Genomic DNA, 13,879 nt, shown 5'->3' with positions numbered 1-13,879 from the left:
TCAAGGGTAGTGCTCTTTTAGTTCTATAGCTCTACTTCTGATTTTCTGGTGTTAACTGGAGATAAGAGTCTCACAGGGACTTTTCTACCTGGGCTGGCTTCAAACTTCAATCCTCAGCCTCCTGGGTATCCAGGATAGGATTACAGGTGTGAGCCACCAGTGCCCAGCAAGTACAGATTCTATTGGGGATAGTCATTAGTACATTCTCAACATATTAGGTTTTTTGTTTTGTTTTTGCTCCAGTCCCGGTCTTGAACTCAGTCAGTGCCTAGATGCTGTCCATGAGTTTGTTTGCTCAAGGTTAGTGTTCTACCACTTGAGCCACAGTTCCACTTCTGGCTTTTGCTGGTTAATTGGATATAAGAGTCTTACAGACTTTTTTACTTGAGCTGGCTTATAATTACTGTCCTCTCAGATTTCTGCCTTCTGACTAGCTAGCTAGGATTACAGGTGTGAGCCACCATCACATGACTTCTTTATCTTTTTTTTTTTTTTTTTGCCAGTCCTGGGGCTTGAACTCAGGGCCTGAGCACTGTCCCTGGCTTCTTTTTGCTCAAGGCTAGCATTCTACCATTTGAGCCACAGAACCACTTCTGGCTTTTTCCATATATGTGATGCTGAGGAATCAAACCCAGGGCTTCATGTATACGAGGCAAACACTCTACCACTAGGCCATATTCCCAGCTCCTTCTTTATCTGAGGACCGAACTTGGGGCCTTGCGCTCACCAGGCAGGTACTCTTCCGCTGATCTAAATCCCCAGCCCCTCTTTATCTTTTTGATAGGATGTTGGGTACATGTTTTGGTTGGACTGGGATCTGCCTATTTACATTTCCTGTGTAGTGAGAATGATAGACAAAGGCCACTGACTGAGATGAGGTCTTTCATTTTAGTTTGAGGACTAGCCTCTAACTGTGATATTGCTGATCACTGTCACCTGAGTAATTAAATTTTTAGTGATTTTGTCTTAACAAGGGAGACCTAAGCTGGGTGCCAGTGGCTCATGCCTGTAATCCTAACTACTCAGGAGGCTGTGATCTGAGATCGTGGTTCAAAGCCAGCCCAGGCAGGAAAGTCTGTGAGACTCTTATCTCTAATCACCAGAAATTCTGAAGTGGCAAACTGTCACTATGGCTCAAGTGTTAGAGTGCTAGCCTTGAACTGAAGAGCTCAAGAGCAGTGCCCAGGCCCAGAGTTCAAGCCCCACAACTGAGCAAAAAATAATTTCCTGCCTAGAGAAGGTACAGACTAGACACAGGATAAGGAATGGGAATAAAGAATATATATGATCTCATCATTGAATATGCAGATTTCCAATAAATCTTTTCCACAGGGTAAACTACCAGTAAACACTTGTCATTTGACAAATGTTACATTTCAGAGGGTAACTGAAGGCTACCAGATCCTTAGAGACTTGTCTTCCATCAATTCATTTCCTTGGGTCTTTCTGCTTGTGTTTTGGGATCCTATAGTACTTGAGCCTAGCTGGAGTTCTAAGCTTGCTAGAAAGTGACTTACTTCTTATTAGCACCACCTCTGCATACTTGGTAATCAGAACTTGTAGCACTGCTAATTTTTCCACTTAGCCTTGTCATCTGCTGTCTGTCTCCCACTCTCTTTGTCCTTGTGCTTTATTCTGGCTTTATTCATTCTCTCCCATTTTTGCAGAGCTCAAGAAAGGACAGGATGCAAACCCAGTCAAGCTACCATTTCCCTCTTTAACAACTCATATTTTGAGTTGATCAACTGATTAGCAATTTTCTAGGTTCCGGGACCAGTATTTCAGGAAAGATATTAAGTTTTTCCCAACAAAAGTCGCTTTTCATGGAATTCTTGGTATGTTTGGAGTTCCAAAGTATTCCTTGTTTTCTTTTTCCCAGAGGCTAGAAATGAGTGGAACCATTTCTTCCTGGAACATCCACTATTTTCCAGCTATCAGATTATAGAGATATCTCCTACTGCCCAAGGAGTCTACTAAAGCTAATGCCTTATTGTCAGAACTTAGGTGTATGTGAAACCAGACACAATGAGACTATTTGTACCACCATATTAAGTTGTGAAGTAAAGGTAATTATGAAAAGAAATCTCTGGGAAGATATTTGGAAACTTCATACTCAAAACATGTGGTCTGTATTTAGGTGAGGATGATTTCAACCACAAATTTAAATTCATATTATTGCCACACATCCAGGTGTTTCTGCCAAAGCTGATGCTAATAATAATTCTAAACATGTCATAGTACATCTTACAATCCACTACTATTCTAAATACTTATGTGTTAACTATATAATTTTCAATAATACTACAATGCAAGTACTACTAATTTAAAAAATTACTGCTAAACAAATAGAAGCTTAACATATATTTTCCTAAAATAGATGGAAGATAGAATGTACAGGTCCCAAGAAGCTTAGTAAGTTCCAAGTGAGATAAATACTTATAAACCGAAAAACAAAGCTAAAGATTACATATTAAAAGCAGCTAGAGGGCTGGGAATGTGGTTGAGTGGTAGAGTGCTTGCTTAGCATGCATGAAGCCGTGGGTTCAATTCTTCAGTACAAAATAAACAGTACAAGCTGGAAGTGGTGCTATGGCTTAAGTGGTAGAGTGCTAGCCTTGAGCAAAAGTTCAGAGACAGTGCCCAAGCCCTGAGTTCAAGCCCCAGGGTTGGTAAAAACAAACAAATAAATAAGTAAATAAATAAAAGCAGCTAGAGGGAAAGAAGATTATATACTGAAGAAGTATGGTATAAAAGATGAAGTTATCAAAATGGAGGACAGAATCTAATGGATGATATCTTTAAACTGTTAGGAAAAAAATCTTTCAAAGATAAAATAAAAACATTTATTTACAGGAAGATAAAAGCTGAGGGAACTTGTTTCAGACAGACCTTCATTAATAAAAGTTCTAAAAGAATTTCTAGAAACTGGTGGGAAATGATACTAGATGAAAATCTAGATGTGTAAAAAGAAATAGAGAATAGTAGACATGGTAAATATCTGGATAAAACTATTTAAAAAACTTTTGAAAAGTTTTCTTAGGGCTAGAAATATAGCTAGCTCAGTGGTAGATGCTTATCTAGCATGTGCAAGGTTATGTGATCAATTTCTATCACAAATAAAAAGTGACAATTGTCTTTAAACATTCACACATATAATATGTATGTATATATGTTTGTGTGTACAATGTTTTGTATTATTTATAGAATAAAGATATAACAAGGATTCAAAGGGTAGGAGGGCAGTACTAGGTTTTGAACTCAGGACCTTGTACTTACTAGGTAGATGCTTTCACACTTGAGTCATGTCCCCAATGAGGAAATATATATGTAGTATTAGATTAAAAGAAAGTAAGAAAGGGGAACTAGAGGAGACAAAGAGAAGATAAATCCCACAGTGGTAGACCTACACTCAAGCAATTAATAATTGCATTTGGTATAAAAGGACCAAAAGCTTCAATTAAAACATTTTAAGAAAGGTATTTGCATGTATTCATTCTCTGTCAATACAGACATGAAAACATAACAAATTGCAAAGGGGCTGTAATGGCCACACCTTAATTACATCATGATATATGTCTCATTTACTTTCATTAGAAGAGGAAAGTACAGTAATGTTATTGAGAGTCCCATTCAGTAATTTTCCAAGTATTACTTTTAGCATTTGGGTTTATTGATCAAATGCATGTTCTTATATTGGGAACATATATCTAATGGTCCCACTAAACTTGGAATTGCTAACAGAGTTTGTGTCTGTTTCCTAGTAAAATGACAGGGTCCTTCATGTGTGACCACAATAAGGAAATCTCCTGGATCAGTGAAGGGGAGTACTGGACTCTCTCTGGAGTTAGATTATATTGAAATCGTAGCTAAGCTATAAAAATTAGCTATGCAGGACTGGGAATATGGCCTAGTGGTAGAATGGTTGCCTCGGATACATGAAGTCCTGGGTTTGATTCCTCAGCACTACATATATAGAAAAAGCCAGAGGTGGCACTGTGGCTCAAGTGGTAGAGTACTAACCTTGAGCGAAAAGAAGCCCTGAGTTCAAGCCCCAGGACTGGCACAAAAAATTAGCTATGCAACTGTTAATAATAAATTCACTTTACTTCTTTGGGCTTCAGTTTCCATATATAAATATGGAGACAACAAAGTACTACCTTACAGATTTCTTGTGTTGGTTATGTAATGCATATGATGGGCTTAGCCTACCAGATATATCAGTTGCTTCTCAAAAATAATAGTTGAGCCAGGTTCAGATGGCTTGTGCTTGTAATCCTAGCTACCTAGGAGGTTGAGAATAAGAAGACGATGGTTCAAGGCCAGCTCGGGTAGATAAATACAAGAGATCCCTTCTTACCCTATAGCTGGATGCAGTGGCATGTATTTATCATCCCAAGCCATGTGGGAGACTGATTAGGAGGATCATGGTGCCAAGCCAACCTAGCTAGAAAAGTCCATGAGACTCCTTCATGGTGATGCTGTCAGTGATCCCACTATTACAGGAAGCACAAAGCAGATAAATCACCACTTAGGTACAACCCTAGCAAGGAAGTGAGACCCTATTTTTAAAAAAAAACAGTGGGCTGGGATTGTGGCTTAGTGGTAGAATACTTACCTAGCATATATGAAGACCTGGGTTCAATTCCTCAGTACCGCATAAACAGAAAAGGCCAGAAGTGGTGCTGTGGCTCAAAGTAGTAAAGTGCTAGCCTGGAGCAAAAAAAGCTCAGAAAGAGCACCCATGGCCTCAGATCAAGCCCCAGCACTGGTGCCGAAACAAATAAAACGAAAACAGTGAAAAACAGGGATAGAAGCATGGCTTAGCAGTATCTGACTAGTCTAGCAAGGGGAGGCCCTGAGTTCAAGCCCCAGTAATATGTGTATACACACACACGCCATACATATATATACAAACACATGCACATATACACATATACACACATTAGGCACCAGTGGGTCATACCCATAAGTCTAGCTACTCAGAAGGCTGAGATCTATGGATTGAGGTTTGAAGCTACTCCAGGCAGTTAAGTCCATGGGACTCTTATTCCCAATTAACCACCAAAAAAGCCCAAAGTGGAGCTGTGGCTCAAGTGGTAGAGCATTAACCTTGAACAAGAAAGCTCAGAGACAGTAGCCAAGCCCTGAGGTTAAGTCCCAGGAACAGCACACACACATACACACACACACACACACACACACACACTAATTGAAACAGGGATGGAGATGAAGGTCAGTGGTACAGCACTTGTCTAACATGTATGAGGGTCTGGTTTCAATCCTAGAGCTACAAAAACAAAACAAATAGCTGAATGCAATATTCAATATCTGAATCTAATGTTTTTATATAGCAAAAAATCTGGTATTTTATTACTTTATTGTTGTTTTAGAGGTGATAAACAGCAGGGTTACATTTACATATGTCAGGTAATAAGTACATTTCCTTCCTTTTGCATAGTAGCATCTGTTCCCTCATTCTCTACCATTCCCTCCCTCCCATCTCTGCCCACAAGTTACATGGTTCACTTTCATCAATGTCCAGTGCAACCAATGGGCTCCACTGCTGTACTTTTTCACCCATTTTCCCACTGATTCTGTGCTCTCTCCTGACCTTCCTTCGGATGTGCATGTGTGTACACTGTATGTGAGGTAAAGAATACAGTCATCAGAAAACAAAAAGACAAATTTCTTAAGAAAAGGTCCCTTGTTACTTTATCTTAAGAAGTGCTTGATATTACAACTTGGTGATTTTCTCCTAAGGCTATCATTTTTTGGTCTCATTGTATGTGAGTGGGGCTGGGAATATGGCCTAGTGGCAAGAGTTCTTACCTCATATACATGAAGCCCTGGGTTCAATTCCCCAGCACCACATATATAGAAAATGGCCAGAAGTGGCGCTGTGGCTCAAGTGGCAGAGTGTTAGCCTGGAGCAAAAAGAAGCCAGGGACAGTGCTCAGGTCCTGAGTTCAAGGCCCAGGACTGGCAAAAGAAAAAAAGAAAAAGAAATGTATGCACTGCCTTATTATGAACCTGTAACCCCTCTGTACATCACTTTGACAATAAATTAAATAATTAAAAATAGAATAATCATTGTATGTGAGTGAATACTGTATAATTTATCATATCACATTGCATTTTAAATCTAACTTCCGTATATCATGTTCCATTTGTCTCTCTGATCTTGGCTTACCTCCACTCAACGTGATTTGTTCTAGTTTCATCCATTACCCTAAGAATGACATTTTTTATCCTTTCTAATGGCTGTGTAAAATTTCGTTGTATATAGGTACCACATTTTTTCTTGATCCATGCATCTATTGTGGGACATCTGGATTGTTTCCATACCTTAGCTATTGTGAATATGCGCAATGAACATGGATGTTCAGGTGTCCTTGTCATATCCTGGTTCATAAATCTGTTATTTTAAAGTGATCTTGTCATGATGGAGCAAGAGAATTCTAGAAAGTTATAGTTGAATGCTGGTGGCTCATGCCTATTATCCAAGCTACTCATGAGACTAAGATCTGGAGTATGAAGTTTTGAAGCCAGCCTAAATAGATTTCATCTTCAAAATAATCAGCAAAAAGCAGAGCTGGAGGCATGGCTTCAGTGAGGATTACTAGGGCTCAAACTTCAGTACTACATACAAATATATGTATACACATATATACACACACACACATATATATATACACACATGCAGGTATATACATATACACATGTATACAATAAAGTTCTCCCAAATATTGCTTCAATGACAAGTAACAGAACCATAGATTAACTAGTCTTTATGCTGTTGCTGCACCATCTTATGATTTAATAGTGGTGGGAGGAATTAGAATGTATTCAGTATTAACTACCAATCAGTGAGTTGGAGGCTTTGATGTGAACTCATTTAACACGTGTGTGTGTGCACATGTATTGAATCTAAGCAAAGAGAAGCAGGTTTCCTACAGTCGTCATAAGCTAATAAGTGGCAGAACCAGCACCTGAATCAGGATCTCCCTGATGCCAGTGTTGGGGCTTGTCTCATTGCACCATTTTCCCTTCTGATTTTTTTTTTTTTGGCCAGTCCTGGGCCTTGGACTCAGGGCCTGAGCACTGTCCCTGGCTTCTTCCTGCTCAAGGCTAGCACTCTGCCACTTGAGCCACAGCGCCGCTTCTGGCCGTTTTCTGTATATGTGGTGCTGGGGAATCGAACCTAGGGCCTGGTGTATCCGAGGCAGGCACTCTTGCCACTAGGCTATATCCCCAGCCCTCCCTTCTGATTTTTGTCTCACCTGAATCATGAAAACAATTTCCTCATTGGAGTGCCTATGTCCAGCGTGTTCCTTCCAAAACCATTCTAGATTGCAGAAAATTCAACCTCATGAAACACCGCATTGTTCAACTTGATTCAACATTGGCTGGCTTCCCTTCGGTAATATAAATAGAAATTATTTGGTCTGGCATTTAATTATGGTGAGAACCAACTTGTAGGGTGACTAAACAAATCACCTTCTGTTTCAGGTTAAACCAAGGTAATCTGTTCATTTACTATGTCATATACATATATATGTATATTATTGAGTGGGAGGTTTTGTTGTTAGTTCAGGGGTAAAGGGCAAATATCAGTAACCTCCAACAGAGAGGTAGGCCAAGTGCTCTTTAAATCTTAACTGTAAGTGGTGTATTACAATGAAATCATGTCTCAGACTGAAATCTGTGACATGCTCAAATATTTATTAACAAGCAGGCAAAACCAGTTACACAACTTGTAAGCTCAATGAAGTCCTTGCTCTAGATCTTTTTATGCACTTTGTCAAGAACATTACATAAAAGCCTTACTTTAGTACATAAGGTATTGCAGTAGGATTCACCTAACCTCCTAGTCAGAACCAGGTGATAGGATTCCTCACTGAATGGTAGTAAAAGTCCTGAATAGGTCCTAGCACATATCATCACTCTGAAAAACCTAATTGCTGGGCTCACTAGATTTTTTTTTTTTTGCCAGTCCTGGGCCTTGGACTCAGGGCCTGAGCACTGTCCCTGGCTTCTTCCCGCTCAAGGCTAGCACTCTGCCACTTGAGCCACAGCGCCGCTTCTGGCCGTTTTCCGTATATGTGGTGCTGGGGAATCGAACCTAGGGCCTCGTGTATCCGAGGCAGGCACTCTTGCCGCTAGGCTATATCCCCAGCCCGCTCACTAGATTTTTATATCTTCTTTTTTTTTGCCAGTCCTGGAACATGAATTCAGGGCCTGAGCACTGTCCCTGGCTTCTTTTTGCTCCAGGCTAGCATTCTAGCTCTTAAGTCACAGTGCCACGTACCAGTGCATACACACAAATGTATACATATATAACTTTCTAGTTTTGAATATGGTGATAGATATTAATATATTAAAATATATATTATTACAGTGTGTATATGAAATTAGCATATTGTATATATTTTATTACAACATTTAAGTAAATTACAGGCAGTATAATTTTCTCTGGGATTAATTTATTTACATGAAGGGAAAGAAAAATATGATCTCTAAGATTTCTTCCAGAGGAGTTCTTCTGTAATTCAATAAATAGATATAAAGGCAGTTGGAGGAACGTGGGTTGTGATTATGGAAAAATTTGCTAATAGTACCACTTTTCTTGAATGCTTCAGTGTCGCCTTTAAAGGATTTATTTTTTTCTCCAACTACATTTGTTATCCTCTAACCTTTATTATTTATTCCAGAAATATGACTTGCCATATATTTGTTTGTCTGTAGTCTTCTACAAGAATGTAATCTCCAGGGCTGGGAATATGGCCTAGTGGCAAGAGAGCCTGCCTCGTATACATGAAGCCCTGGGTTCAATTCCCCAGTACCACATATATGGAAAACGGCCAGAAGTGGCACTGTGGCTCAAGTGGCAGAGTGCTAACCTTGAGCAAAAGGAAGCCAGGAACAGTGCTCAGGCCCTGAGTCCAAGGCCCAGAACTGGCAAAAAACAAAAAATAACAACAAAAAGAATGTAATCTCCATAAGACCGAAAACTTTGAACAAAATGCTAGTAATTTATTGGCCCACAAGTCTGCAGTTTTCTGGACATTCAGGAAAAGGAGAAAGCTAGCTGGATGTCAGTAGCTCACACTGTAATTGTAGCTACTGAGGAAACTGAGATCTATAAGACTTCAGTTTGAAGACAGCTTGAGCAGTAATATGTTAGAGATTCTGCCTCCCAAATAATCAGGAAAAAAAAAAGCAGGAGTAGAGGTTTGGTTCAAATGGTAGAGTACAAGCTGAGCAAAGGCCCTAAATTCAAATGTAAGTACTGCCCCCCCCCCAAAAAAAAAAGTTAAGGGAAAGAATTTCAATTTGGACAATGGGTGGACAGGAGTAAGCTAGGAAAGGAAAACTGTTTATTCTACACATTAACTTGTGATAAAGTGAGTCTGAATTTTTAATTAGTGACAGATACTCTCAACTCTGATGAATGACATCACAATCCGTCATTTACTAGTCCAAAAACACAAGCATCACTGGAGTCACATTGAGTCCACAGCCCCTCACCCCCCTGAGGTTAATCATTCCAACAAGCCCCATTAATTTTGTCTTTTTTTTCCAATCCATCCTCTCTGCTTCAGTTATTACCATTGACCTAGTTTCAGTTCTCATAATCTCCCACTTAGACAACTGTTCTTCCTGCCTCCAGTCTAATCCCTTTCCAATCCATCCTTCCTAGGCTGCTAGAATAATCTTTCTCAAGCATGTATCTGACCATATCACTATCCTTTGCAATACCTACTCCCTTTCCCCAGCTTATTCTGTCCAAACTCTGGAGTGTAACATTCCAAGTTTTTTGTTCCCTGTGTCATTTCCAGCCTTCTTTCTGGCCACTACCCTCACTCCACACACTCACACCCTATGCTGAAGACTACTGACCTACTTTCACTTCCCTAACACAACAAGCTTTATCAAGCCCCTACACATATCTGGGATGCTTTCTCCTCCCTGTGCCAGCCTGAAAGGTTCAAACTGTCTTTGAAATTTCATCCATTTGCCCTTTTCCTCTGACTTATCTCTGATATAGTCCATTGCCTCTCTGACAGGGACCCACAACTTCTTGTGCATACTTTTATTCTTTTTTAAATCAGTCATGGGGGGGCTGGGAATATGGCCTAGTGGCAAGAGTGCTTGCCTCCTACACATGAAGCTCTCGGTTTGATTCCCCAGCACCACATATATGGACAATGGCCAGAAGGGGCGCTGTGGCTCAGGTGGCAGAGTGCTAGCCTTGAGCGGGAAGAAGCCAGGGACAGTGCTCAGGCCCTGAGTCCAAGGCCCAGGACTGGCCAAAAAAATAAATAAATAAATAAATAAATCAGTCATGGGGCTTGAACCCAGAACCTGGGCACTGTCCCTGAGCTTTTTCAACTCAAGGCTAGCACTTCACCACTTTAGGCCACTTCTGATTTTCTGGTGGTTAATTGGAGATAAAGAGTCCCAGGGACTTCCAGCCCAGGCTGGCTTTCACCAATGATTCTCAGATCTCAACCTCCTGAGTAGCTAGGATTACAGATATGAGTCACTGGTGCCCTACTGTACACACTTTTATATTATACACATATATTTGCTTGTGGGTCTCCAAGTACAAGTGGAAGTCTCTCTGAAAATGACAGTATTTTACTTACCTTTATATTCTTCAGGTCTAGCATAGACTCTAAAATAGGTGCTTGGGACTATTAAACAACAAGTTAATGTTTTATAGATATTTTAGACTGTCCAACATCATGATCAAAGAGCTTCTTCAAGAGGCCATAATTGTTTGACCATTAATTTAGAAATTATTTGTTGAGTACCCACTATATTTCAGGTTCTGTACTGTGTTTTTTTTAAATGAGGTTTTACATGCAATAAGAAAAATAGTTCTGGCTGCTAAGCAGGTCACTCTCCAAGTGCTTTAAAACTGTTTGTAATTAAAATATACAATTTTTTTGCCAGTCCTGCAGCTTGAACTCAGGGCCTGAGCACTGTCCCTGGCTCCTTTTTGCTCAAGCACTCCACCATTTGAGCCACAGTGCCATTTTGGCTTTTTCCATATATGTGGTGCTGAGGAATTGAACCAGAGCTTCATGTATATGAGGTGAGCACTTTACCACTAGGCCATATTCCTAGCCCCTATGCAATAATTTTTGAAATGAGATGTTTGGAGATGTGAATATTTCATTTCAGCAAGGAGAAGGAGGTTCAAATAGCTGGACAATCTTGAAATGACCTCACTATATACCTGGTAACTCAAAACCAATTCTGGAGAGAATAGGTGAAATGATATGATGAAGCCCTGCCACATGGTGGCAGTAGTTCTCCAGAGATGAGGATTTAGAGACCTGGTAATGTTAGAATAAAATTTCCAAATTTTGCTTGAGGAATAGTAGTAATAAAATGAAACATGGGTCAGACACAAGTGGTTCAAGCCATAATCCTAGCTACTCCGGAGGCTGAAATCTAAGGATCATAGTTCCAATCCAGTCCCTGCAGGAGAGTCCCTGAAACTCTTATCTCCAATTAACTACCAGGAAACCAGAAATGGCACTGTGGCTCAAAGTGGTAAAGTGCTAGCCTTGAATGAAAAAGCTCAGGGACAGTGCCTAGGTCCTGAGTTCAAGTCCCATGATCAACCAAAAAAAAAGTAACATGGTAGATTCAACATTCAGAAAAAGAAGAAAAGATTGTCAGGTGCCAATGGCTCACACCTGTAATCCTAACTACTCAGAAAACAGAGATCTGAAGATCCTGGTTTGAAGCCAGCCAGGGCAAAAAACCCCAAAAAACTCCATGAGACTTTTATTCCCAATTAAGTAGCACAAAATCAGAAGTGGGGTTTTGGCTCAGGTGGCAGAGTGCCAGCCTTGAGCAGAAAAAGCCAAGAGAGAGCACAATGCCCTGAGTTCAAGCCCCAGTATTGGACAAAAGAAGGATGGGGGTGGAAGAGGAGGAAAAAGAAGAAGAAGAGAAGGGGGCTGGGAATATTGCCTAGTGGCAAGAATGCTTACCTCATATACATGAAGCCCTGGGTTCGATTCCCCAGCACCACATATACAGAAAATGGCCAGAAGTGGCACTGTGGCTCAAGTGGCAGTGTGCTAGCCTTTTGCAAAAAGAAGCCAGGGACAGTGCTCAGACCCTGAGTCCAAGGCCCAGGACTGGCAAAAAAAAAAAAAAGAAAAAAAAAAGAAGAAGAGAAGGATGAAAAGAAAAGATCTGTAATACTAGCTACTCAGGAGGTTGAGATCTGAGGATCGCAGTTTGAAGCCTGCCCAGGCAGAAAAGTCCTCTTGAGACTCTTATCTCCAATTAACCACTCAAAAACTAGAAGTGGCTCAAGTGGAAGAGCAACTAGCCTTGAGCAAAAAGAGCTCATGTACAGTGCCCAAGTTTGGAGTTCAAGCCCCACAACTGTCAAAACAAAACAAAAAAAGGTAAGGGCCAGAAGTATACCTTTTATTTTATTTTTATAGAGAGAAAAACATCTTTCATATCTTCGAAATAGGTGAAAATAAGATTTCTTATATTTCTCACTTGTAAGATTTTTAAACTGTGAGAAATGCAACTTCCTCTTCTCAAAGCACATGCCATGTTAAAAACAATCTTAACAACAGACATTTGCATTTACAGTAAAATGTGTAGTACCATTGTCTTCTGACAAGATTCTGCATTAAAACACCCACATGACTTTCCATAAATAAATCTCCCTTTACTTAGGGACTCCAAACAACAGGCATTCAGTGTAATACTTATTCTTACTTCTGTAGGAAACACGGGACCAATGATGTCCTCTGACTACAACTGTATCTTGATGGTTCAACAAGAGTCCTAGAGGTATAACTTAGTAGTAGAGAACTTTCCTAACATCTGTGAGGCCATAAATTCAATTCCCAAATAAGTAAAATATAATTTAGCCAATTATCCTTTCCAAACTTTCTTAAGCTTCAGTATCTGCTTTTGCATGTCTGCCAAGGTACAAATATAAATAGAACACATGAGAATTGGCTGAGCATGTAATGTTCCATGACTTATTTTCTTTTCATGCACACATAATTTCAGAATTTGAAATATTGATTTTTGTGTGATATAATGATATCTCTTATAAAATATTTCACATGCAGTATTATACTTGTGACTAAAACCCATTTGATTTTTTTTTTTCTGTGCTAGGGATGGAACGAAGGTCTTTGAGCAAGCTAGGCAGTTCTCTATTACTGATGTAGGTCTCCAGTTAACTCAAACCTATTTGAGAATCATGATCTGATCCAATATTTTCCAGTTACAAATAAGGATAATAAAGTTCTAAGGAAAAAAAAGCTAAACTCACAAAGCCATTTTTGGAATGGGTTCAGTCTAATCCTTTTAAAGGGAATCCTCTAGATGTTTCCCTTCTGCAATTTATAACTTGGATGACTAAATGTGAAAGACAAAGGATATAAAATTTAAGGATGATTTCCATGTGTCAGTAATGGATTATGATGTCACTCACCAAAATTGACCAAAAAGATAGCTAATTCCAAATACAGATTCACTTGTGGCACAAATTAATGTGAAGCCTGAGTACTGTCTCTGGCTTCTTTTTGCTCAAGGCTAGCACTCTGCCACTTGAGTCACAGCGCCACTTCTGCCCATTTTCTGTATATGTGGTGCTGGGGAATCGAACCCAGGGCTTCATGTATACGAGGCAAGCGCTCTTGCCACTAGGCTATATCCCTAGCCCCTTAACTGTATTTTTTTGTGTTTTCTTTTTTGGTACTGGGGATCAAACCCAGGATGTTGCACTTGCTAGGCAAGCATTTTGCCACTGAGCTACATCCCAGCCCAGAGTTTCAGTTTTATAAAATGAGTTCTGGCCAGGTGCTGGTGGCTCATGCAT

Source organism: Perognathus longimembris, chromosome 7, assembly GCF_023159225.1.
Source record: "Perognathus longimembris pacificus isolate PPM17 chromosome 7, ASM2315922v1, whole genome shotgun sequence".
Classification (NCBI taxonomy): Eukaryota; Metazoa; Chordata; class Mammalia; order Rodentia; family Heteromyidae; genus Perognathus; species Perognathus longimembris.
This window is presented reverse-complemented; position numbering follows the sequence as displayed.